The sequence below is a fragment of the Astyanax mexicanus genome, chromosome 4, assembly GCF_023375975.1.
Source record: "Astyanax mexicanus isolate ESR-SI-001 chromosome 4, AstMex3_surface, whole genome shotgun sequence".
NCBI classification, from domain to species: Eukaryota; Metazoa; Chordata; class Actinopteri; order Characiformes; family Acestrorhamphidae; genus Astyanax; species Astyanax mexicanus.
The window spans coordinates 55,693,660-55,703,693 of record NC_064411.1 but is presented as its reverse complement, the minus strand read 5'-3'; the positions used below and the strand labels follow the sequence as shown (position 1 = coordinate 55,703,693).

Below are 10,034 nucleotides of genomic sequence, written 5' to 3'. Positions count from 1 at the left end.
CCTCCGCGTTTGACCTGCAGAACTGTGTTTAGCTGTTCTTAAAAATCATTTTAATTAAATAATAGTTCTATGCTTCTATGTTACCGTGTTAATTAACATAATTCTGATCATATTTCGCTCATTAAAACAGCCCGAAAACAGCCAGTTGGAATTTTTGGGCCCGATCTAACCTCTAATGCTCTCCACAGGCGCCGCCATGTAATCGATGACGTCGATTATGTCGACGCGTCGCCCCAGCCCTAGTTCTTGTTGTATTGTAAATATAGTTTCTCCCATTCTTTTATATTTATAATCTTATTTTCTGTACTTGCTGTAATTTTCGGGAAGGAGAGTAACGTAATTTCAATTCTCTGTATGTCCTGTACATATGCAGTATTGACAATAAAACTACTTGACTTGACATAATGTAGAGTAAAGTATGATACAAACCATACATATAAAACTATAACTTTGAATCAGTGTGGAATCAAAGTAAAATCGATGTAAAGAAATAAATTAATTGTGACATTGGAGATCAATGTTTTTTCAATGCATTAGCAATGTAAAAATGAACGTTGATTAATTAAAGTCATTTCGATATTTGCGTTAGGAGAGGGAGACCCACAAAAGGGTGCTCTCACAACTTTTTTCCTCTCTTTTTCTTTGACTGTGTTGTAAATGTGTCTTACCTTGTTGATAAAAATCATATTTACATTGTTTTGTTCCTAATGTTTCCTAATATGTATCTGTAATTTCTGACACAAATAGTAAAAAAAAGTTAATGTATTTTAATTTTTTAACTTGGATTTGTGGTCGTCCTTTTGTGGCGATTTTTACTTTTTGAGATTTTAACAGTAATTCATTTTTCAATTTGGTAAAATCAAAGAAACTCATAATTTTTAAGTGGTCTCTTATTTTTTTTTCAGAGCTGTATTTACCATTGTGTGGGTATTTAAATTTTCCTCTATGCACAGTACCATGTGTTCCAGCCAGGAATACATTATTAAAACTTAGTTATATGGTAACTGGCGCATTCACAGTAGAGAAACTGTATTACTGTTCAGACTGTAGGATATGCTTCAGGCACTCACATACATTTAAGAAACACGAGTGCAATAACCCCACAACACTCTTATTATTGATAGGTTTGCAAAGTCAAAGAGTTTATGAAAGAAACTCAAATTGCAAGAAGACTTTAGTTCGTTTTTTTTTTTATATCCCAGTGTGATCACACCTCAGTCCAGTAGATGGGGGTAATCCACTAAAATTGCAAGCAGCCAAAAAACAACCAGAGAAAAAGAGGAAGAAGGAGAAGAAGCTGTACAGTAGTGGAGATTCTCTGGTTCTACAGCTGGAGTGTTTTTGGGGGGTTTGGTTCCACATCTCTGGAGGAACAGGATCAGCTGATCTATAGAAGGTATGGAGAAGTTCCTCTCTTTATTATCGGTCATTGACTGGTAATAGAACGTTGAGGTTCTGTTTGTGTTGAGGGCAGTGCTGAAGGTATCTTCATTTGCTTGTTGTGATTCTTCCAAATTAAACTCATTTAAAAAAAATCTTTTTATTTAATAACACATGTATTTAACCATTCAAAACATGTACTGGTCAATCTCAGATGGCTTTACTTAATTTTTACTAGGTTTCTAATCTGAAGATGGTTCCAAATATCATGTGACATTTAAAAAGCCCACTAATTATTTTTTTGATTTTCTCTCAAGAAAGTTTTTATTTTTAAGAAACAACAACAAAAAATCACTATATGTGCATGCACATTCAGTTTTTCTGAAAGAAGCAAAGCTATTTTTATCTTTTCAAAAAGACCCAAACCTGAAATTGATCAAATGTATCACTATGCAATCTATTGTAGAAAAGTGCTGTCTTTAGCTTCTCTGTTGAATGTTCGTTGATCCAGGAATTCAGTCGACACGGAGATTGAGAGTGAACAAGTAAGATTTATTTTCAGAATTCTGGGAAGAACAGATACAGGCAAAGCATCCTAGCCTAAAACTAGAACGTCGCCCCAAGTTCTTCTGAACCTCGGTATTTCTGACTCCATCTTATATACCCTTTTGTGACGTACCTCGGTTGCTAGGTGGTTGCTAGGCATGAATGAGTAATACTTCTGTTTTTCTAATTATTAGTCCATTTTTAGTTTTATTCAGTCTTTCTCAGAACTCGTTTTATTTAGACCTTCTCGGAACTTCTGTTTGACCTTTGCCCAGTAGGCTTTCTGGGGAATCGTGAGTTGCCAAAAACACTGCTCGGGAAGTTTCAATTCCCCCAAGTGGCGGGCCTTTGGTTAAATGAGGTTCTATTATGGGTTATTGATTCCCCTGCTCAATGAAGAAGGGAAGATTCAGTTCCCCTTTGTGGCAGGCCCCATGGGTTATTAATTCCCCTGCTCAATAAACTTCCCCTATTTGTGGCGGGCCATGGTTAATTAACATTCACATTGTCTCACTGTGTATCTGCAGTAAGTTTTAGTTCATACTCTCCGTTTTATAATGGTATCGTTATATCTACCGTAAGATTAGTTAGTTAGTATATCTTAAACAAAGCTTGAAGTTGTATGTATAACTTTTCAGAGTAATCTTTTAATGTAAGGTTACAAAAATGTACTTTATTCACTAGTTTCAATCCAGCTAAAAAGAGGAACCCTGTAGTCTGCCATGCTCTGGGACCGCAAGATGTTTTTACCATTAAAAAGAGGAAGCATGTTTTCTACAGTTGACCCTTGGGTCAGTGCTGCTGAGATGAGAGATTCTTTTAAGCAATTATATGATGTGTCTACGTGTGGAATATGATGTGTCTACGTGTGGATTAGTAACTAAGTATTAATGTTTACGAGAAGATGATGAGAATATAGAGTATAGCTTACATAGATATATTTGTGTAATATGTGCTTTAATTATCTAAGCTAAGGCTTTAGCAAGCATGATTATTGTAAGGTAAGCTCTAGCATGATTATTATAAGGTAAGCTTGTTATTTTAAGGCCAATCTTCCACAATTCCTCCTTTTGGCCTGTCCTAAGACAGGTCAACACTAAGCTCGAAGTCAAGCTCGAAGTCTACAGAACCCCCGTGGTTCTCTGGGCTAGCATCCAATAGTGACATCATATAATCAGGCGGCCGCTGTTTGTCGTCAAACATTTTAACAATGGTACGCTCTATGAGGGTTCGTAAGCAAGGAATACAGCAGCATCCGCATGTGACTATGATGGCCACAAATATTGCAAGAGCAGATGCCAGTGATAAAAAAACAGCCTTCCACTGGCCAAAAGTTCTATCTAACCAGTTGGTAAGCGGATTGTCGACCCCTGTATTATCTGTCATTTCTTTTGAGAGTGCCTTAAGGGCGTCCAAAGCTTTTGTTACGGACCCATCAGGTGCAGTGTTGTTAGGAATGACGGTACAGCACTCGGTTGTAGACTCAGTTCTAATCATGTGACATACCCCTCCTTTTTCAGCCAATAGCATGTCCAGAGCTATCCTATTTTGAATGGTCATTAGTGACGTTGCAGACAATTGGGATGCTAATCCTGTTACCGCTACTCCAGTTATATTAGCCAGTCTCATTACCTGATAATTGACGTAATTAATTCGGTCAACATTTTTATTTGGAGTAATCCAGATTAAGATACTTTCAAATCCGGCTGAAACCTGGTCCACTAATTTATGTTCATCTGGAACGCCCCTCGGAACCCCAATCGAGTCTATATATGTGGGTGTGTTCTTAGTAAGATCGAATGAAACGTCACGTCTACTTCTGGATCCATGTAGTGTAGGTTTCCCAGTACTGGGACCAAACAGGGTAATTGGAGATAACAGTCTAACCATAGCACACAGGCCCTTGCTCCATATGGGGAGTCTCAGCAACAATGAGGAACCGCCACAATAATAGTACAGTCCCGCCCTGGCCCATTCGCCAACCGAATTGTTAGATGTATCAGTAAAAATAGTATGACACCAAGATGATTGTATTTCTCCCAGAATTTGAGGCGGATGGGTAACATTGCCCTTAGTGCGTCGGAAGCAAGTAAAATTGCCGGTTTTTTGGAACTTGGAAGGGACCTGAGCCTGTGTTATTAGGAATTACTGGAAAAATGGTTGAAAGCGTGGTGCAGTTCGGTGGAGTAGCCATACGAGTCATTTTGATTAAACAGCTAAACCCTATCGGATCAGCGTTTGGATATAGTGGGGCCGTACTTAAATATAATGGGGGTCTAGCTTCTGCACATGCCACGCAGCCTTCCATCCCGGCCTCCCGAGCCTGACCCGCTATCCAGGTCAGCCACAAATTATCATTACTGTACCCCATAGTTAGCCTTAGTATGTCCTCGGGTGTCCATGTCGAGTAGTCTGAACCTACCAATGTTGGTACTGCACCGTCAGGGGTAGTAGCGTTATCATTTGGTGATGGGGTTGCCCCTGCTTTCGGCAGATGCTTTGGAGGTGTGCTTAACACTCTGACCTTTATTACACCTAATGGATCTGTTCCCGTTATTGATACCCCCAATGTCAAATAGATTGTTGACTCCCGCATATTTAACCAATGTACAGACAACGTGATTGGGTTTTGGACCCCGGATTTGTCACGTTGCATCCTGATACGCTTCAAATTAAAATACATGGAGTTGGATACTATCTCATAAATGCCATTAGACGAGCGACCATCGGTGCTAAGGAAAACATTGGCTGAGTTTGGACATAGTTCGATAGTTTTAAGCCATTGTGCCTGTCCTGCAGTGCACTGTTCATTAGCGTATTTCGAGTAGCACAGATATATGGGATAGCCCCGCCATGTTGAATTCTGACCGTTACAGTTGATTACGTCACATAGGTCGAAATTGTATGCTGTCTTTAGCTTCTCTGTTGAATGTTCGTTGATCCAGGAATTCAGTCGACACGGAGATTGAGAGTGAACAAGTAAGATTTATTTTCAGAATTCTGGGAAGAACAGATACAGGCAAAGCATCCTAGCCTAAAACTAGAACGTCGCCCCAAGTTCTTCTGAACCTCGGTATTTCTGACTCCATCTTATATACCCTTTTGTGACGTACCTCGGTTGCTAGGTGGTTGCTAGGCATGAATGAGTAATACTTCTGTTTTTCTAATTATTAGTCCATTTTTAGTTTTATTCAGTCTTTCTCAGAACTCGTTTTATTTAGACCTTCTCGGAACTTCTGTTTGACCTTTGCCCAGTAGGCTTTCTGGGGAATCGTGAGTTGCCAAAAACACTGCTCGGGAAGTTTCAATTCCCCCAAGTGGCGGGCCTTTGGTTAAATGAGGTTCTATTATGGGTTATTGATTCCCCTGCTCAATGAAGAAGGGAAGATTCAGTTCCCCTTTGTGGCAGGCCCCATGGGTTATTAATTCCCCTGCTCAATAAACTTCCCCTATTTGTGGCGGGCCATGGTTAATTAACATTCACATTGTCTCACTGTGTATCTGCAGTAAGTTTTAGTTCATACTCTCCGTTTTATAATGGTATCGTTATATCTACCGTAAGATTAGTTAGTTAGTATATCTTAAACAAAGCTTGAAGTTGTATGTATAACTTTTCAGAGTAATCTTTTAATGTAAGGTTACAAAAATGTACTTTATTCACTAGTTTCAATCCAGCTAAAAAGAGGAACCCTGTAGTCTGCCATGCTCTGGGACCGCAAGATGTTTTTACCATTAAAAAGAGGAAGCATGTTTTCTACAGTTGACCCTTGGGTCAGTGCTGCTGAGATGAGAGATTCTTTTAAGCAATTATATGATGTGTCTACGTGTGGAATATGATGTGTCTACGTGTGGATTAGTAACTAAGTATTAATGTTTACGAGAAGATGATGAGAATATAGAGTATAGCTTACATAGATATATTTGTGTAATATGTGCTTTAATTATCTAAGCTAAGGCTTTAGCAAGCATGATTATTGTAAGGTAAGCTCTAGCATGATTATTATAAGGTAAGCTTGTTATTTTAAGGCCAATCTTCCACAATTCCTCCTTTTGGCCTGTCCTAAGACAGGTCAACACTAAGCTCGAAGTCAAGCTCGAAGTCTACAGAACCCCCGTGGTTCTCTGGGCTAGCATCCAATAGTGACATCATATAATCAGGCGGCCGCTGTTTGTCGTCAAACATTTTAACAATGGTACGCTCTATGAGGGTTCGTAAGCAAGGAATACAGCAGCATCCGCATGTGACTATGATGGCCACAAATATTGCAAGAGCAGATGCCAGTGATAAAAAAACAGCCTTCCACTGGCCAAAAGTTCTATCTAACCAGTTGGTAAGCGGATTGTCGACCCCTGTATTATCTGTCATTTCTTTTGAGAGTGCCTTAAGGGCGTCCAAAGCTTTTGTTACGGACCCATCAGGTGCAGTGTTGTTAGGAATGACGGTACAGCACTCGGTTGTAGACTCAGTTCTAATCATGTGACATACCCCTCCTTTTTCAGCCAATAGCATGTCCAGAGCTATCCTATTTTGAATGGTCATTAGTGACGTTGCAGACAATTGGGATGCTAATCCTGTTACCGCTACTCCAGTTATATTAGCCAGTCTCATTACCTGATAATTGACGTAATTAATTCGGTCAACATTTTTATTTGGAGTAATCCAGATTAAGATACTTTCAAATCCGGCTGAAACCTGGTCCACTAATTTATGTTCATCTGGAACGCCCCTCGGAACCCCAATCGAGTCTATATATGTGGGTGTGTTCTTAGTAAGATCGAATGAAACGTCACGTCTACTTCTGGATCCATGTAGTGTAGGTTTCCCAGTACTGGGACCAAACAGGGTAATTGGAGATAACAGTCTAACCATAGCACACAGGCCCTTGCTCCATATGGGGAGTCTCAGCAACAATGAGGAACCGCCACAATAATAGTACAGTCCCGCCCTGGCCCATTCGCCAACCGAATTGTTAGATGTATCAGTAAAAATAGTATGACACCAAGATGATTGTATTTCTCCCAGAATTTGAGGCGGATGGGTAACATTGCCCTTAGTGCGTCGGAAGCAAGTAAAATTGCCGGTTTTTTGGAACTTGGAAGGGACCTGAGCCTGTGTTATTAGGAATTACTGGAAAAATGGTTGAAAGCGTGGTGCAGTTCGGTGGAGTAGCCATACGAGTCATTTTGATTAAACAGCTAAACCCTATCGGATCAGCGTTTGGATATAGTGGGGCCGTACTTAAATATAATGGGGGTCTAGCTTCTGCACATGCCACGCAGCCTTCCATCCCGGCCTCCCGAGCCTGACCCGCTATCCAGGTCAGCCACAAATTATCATTACTGTACCCCATAGTTAGCCTTAGTATGTCCTCGGGTGTCCATGTCGAGTAGTCTGAACCTACCAATGTTGGTACTGCACCGTCAGGGGTAGTAGCGTTATCATTTGGTGATGGGGTTGCCCCTGCTTTCGGCAGATGCTTTGGAGGTGTGCTTAACACTCTGACCTTTATTACACCTAATGGATCTGTTCCCGTTATTGATACCCCCAATGTCAAATAGATTGTTGACTCCCGCATATTTAACCAATGTACAGACAACGTGATTGGGTTTTGGACCCCGGATTTGTCACGTTGCATCCTGATACGCTTCAAATTAAAATACATGGAGTTGGATACTATCTCATAAATGCCATTAGACGAGCGACCATCGGTGCTAAGGAAAACATTGGCTGAGTTTGGACATAGTTCGATAGTTTTAAGCCATTGTGCCTGTCCTGCAGTGCACTGTTCATTAGCGTATTTCGAGTAGCACAGATATATGGGATAGCCCCGCCATGTTGAATTCTGACCGTTACAGTTGATTACGTCACATAGGTCGAAATTGTATGCTGTTTTAGTATTTATAACATATTCTAGGTTAATTCCCTTAAACTTCTGTACACATGCGTTTTGGTTATCTGTCGAGCGTTTAGTCCGGTGAAAATTATTGTTGCCTGAACGGGCCTTATGTGGGGTGTATTTAGTTGGAGGGTTTACAGCTGTCGTGTCATTGTTCTTACTAATTGGTTCAGCTTTTCTCTGAAGCGCTATGTCTACCCAGAGCATGCCAACCAGCAGTACTACCAATAGTACTTTCAGATATGTTGGAATCACTCCCATCTGTAGATTTGACCAGCTTAGGCAATCCCCATTCCTTTCTTCAGTCCTGCCCCCACCCCGTCTGCCATACCATGCCATAGCTAAAACAAGTGTGTTCCCCCTAATGAGTAAATAGTTGATTATAGCCCTATATGTGTATGTGTAAAGGTGTAAAAGTTCAGTTCTTCAACTCCCCAGGGAGTCTCAGGGTGGTAATTCAGGTGACGCAGGTTGGTGCCCTAGGTGGCACTAGTTGATCTGCGCTGGAGGCGAGGGGTAGACTACCCTCGACGTGCCCCTGGCCTCAGGGGATTATTCTGCCCCTATGTTGGTGGAGGCCTCCTTTTCTGCCTGTTCTGATCCGGTTGCCTTGGCTTGTGGTTGATCAGCAGGCCGACACTGGGAGAGATGATACCAGGAAGTGCCTTTGCCGTCCAGCCGGACTGCGTGGCTTGTCCTCTCCGCCACCCGGAATGGGCCTGTCCACCTGGGTTCCGACCACTTCCGCTTTATGACTCTCAGGTATACCCACGGAGTTATGGCCAACTCGGGGGGGTTGTCCTCCTCTTGCGTCTGCTCCCGTGTGTTCTGTACCTGCACAGAAAAAGCTTCACATACAGCTTTTAACTTATTGAACACTTGATCGTAACCTTGGTTGGTAGTGCCATGAGGCAGTTCGGATGGGGCTTTTAGTGCAGTCTGCGGCCCCGGGAATGCTACGCCTCTGACCAGTTCAAATGGGGAGAAGCCTGTGCTTCGGTTCACTGAACTCCTAATGCTGATCAGGGCAATTGGTAAGGCATCAAGCCAATTCATGCCTGTGGTCAGTTTAATTTTTGCTAGTTTGGCCTTCAAATTTTGATTCATCCGCTCCACCTGACCCTGTGAGGCGGGGTGATATACAGAACCATAGCTATGGCGCAAGCCCAACGCTTGCTCTACCCACTGCAGTGTTTTGCTGGTAAAATGTGTCCCGTTATCCGAGTGGATTTTCCTAGGAAACCCATGTTGTGGAATCCAGTGGTTGATCAACATTTTGCAAACTGAGCGAGCATCCTCCTTAATGGTAGGAATTGCCTCAACCCACCCTGAACCTATATGTTTATTATCATTGCTCCATGCAAAGTTTTAATGATTAGCTGCTCTATTCTCCCATTCATCTCCACACTGATTGATAGAATATCAGGGCCCAAAGTTTTAAATTCTGCACAAACTACACATAATGTGGCTTCTGTGTCAGGAATGGTTCCATGTTGATGTACTGGGCTTTCTTGGGTTACTTTTGCTTGGACTTTAGCATCACCGCTCGTGGCTATATTATTTTACCTGCCACTTTAATTTTTCTGCGGTGTGCTATTTATTAAGAAATTATGATTCCGACTTTATTCAGTTCCCAAGATTTTATAAAGCCTTGATTTCTAGATTTAGTTGATTTTATTTAGTGCTTTAAGAATTGGGATAAGTGGAACGTGATTATTTTTCTCTGTATCAATCGTTCCATTACAAACAATAATATTATCAATATTAATAAACACAGATGTTATGCTTTGCTTTGTCCACGTTATTATAGCAAATAAATCCGAACAATGCTTAACATTTACTTTTCAATATTTTCAATATGTATTTATGCATATACAATGCCAAGCAGATTGCTTTTCACAATTATCAACAATACATCTATTTCCTTAAACAATTTATCAAATCTCACTTACTGTTTCCCTTGCTCAAAAAGTGGCTCACATGTTGAATAGTGAAAGTTCAATTTTGTAATTTCTAAGTTTCTTATTTCTTCTTTTTAAATTAGGATTGAGTGTGTCTTAAAGTTAAGACTGTTACAATATTGCTGAAAGTAATTGCTCATCTGCATAGAGGTTGTTTTAAAACCAAACTGTAAAAAGATAAACAAGCTAAAATTTTTTAAAAATGCTCTATATCTGTAAAATAATGATTGGTCAAAAAATTTTAGTAATA

General features: G+C 40.7%; 1 protein-coding gene across 9 annotated transcripts in view; it reads left to right on the top strand.

Annotated features, from left to right (window-relative positions):
• The window catches only part of LOC103032185 (zinc finger protein 239), a 54,523-nt gene that overhangs the window by 28,684 nt on the left and 15,805 nt on the right, over positions 1-10,034 (top strand). Inside the window, exon 1 of one of the 9 annotated variants that reach the window (XM_022666719.2) lies at positions 213-1,396. The exons of 7 other annotated variants lie outside the window; for them this stretch is intronic. The gene's annotated coding sequence lies outside the window, so the exon portion shown is untranslated. Of the gene's footprint in view, positions 1-212; positions 1,397-10,034 lie in introns of those variants that run through there. One more of the 9 variants, XM_049476683.1, reaches the window with a different exon arrangement.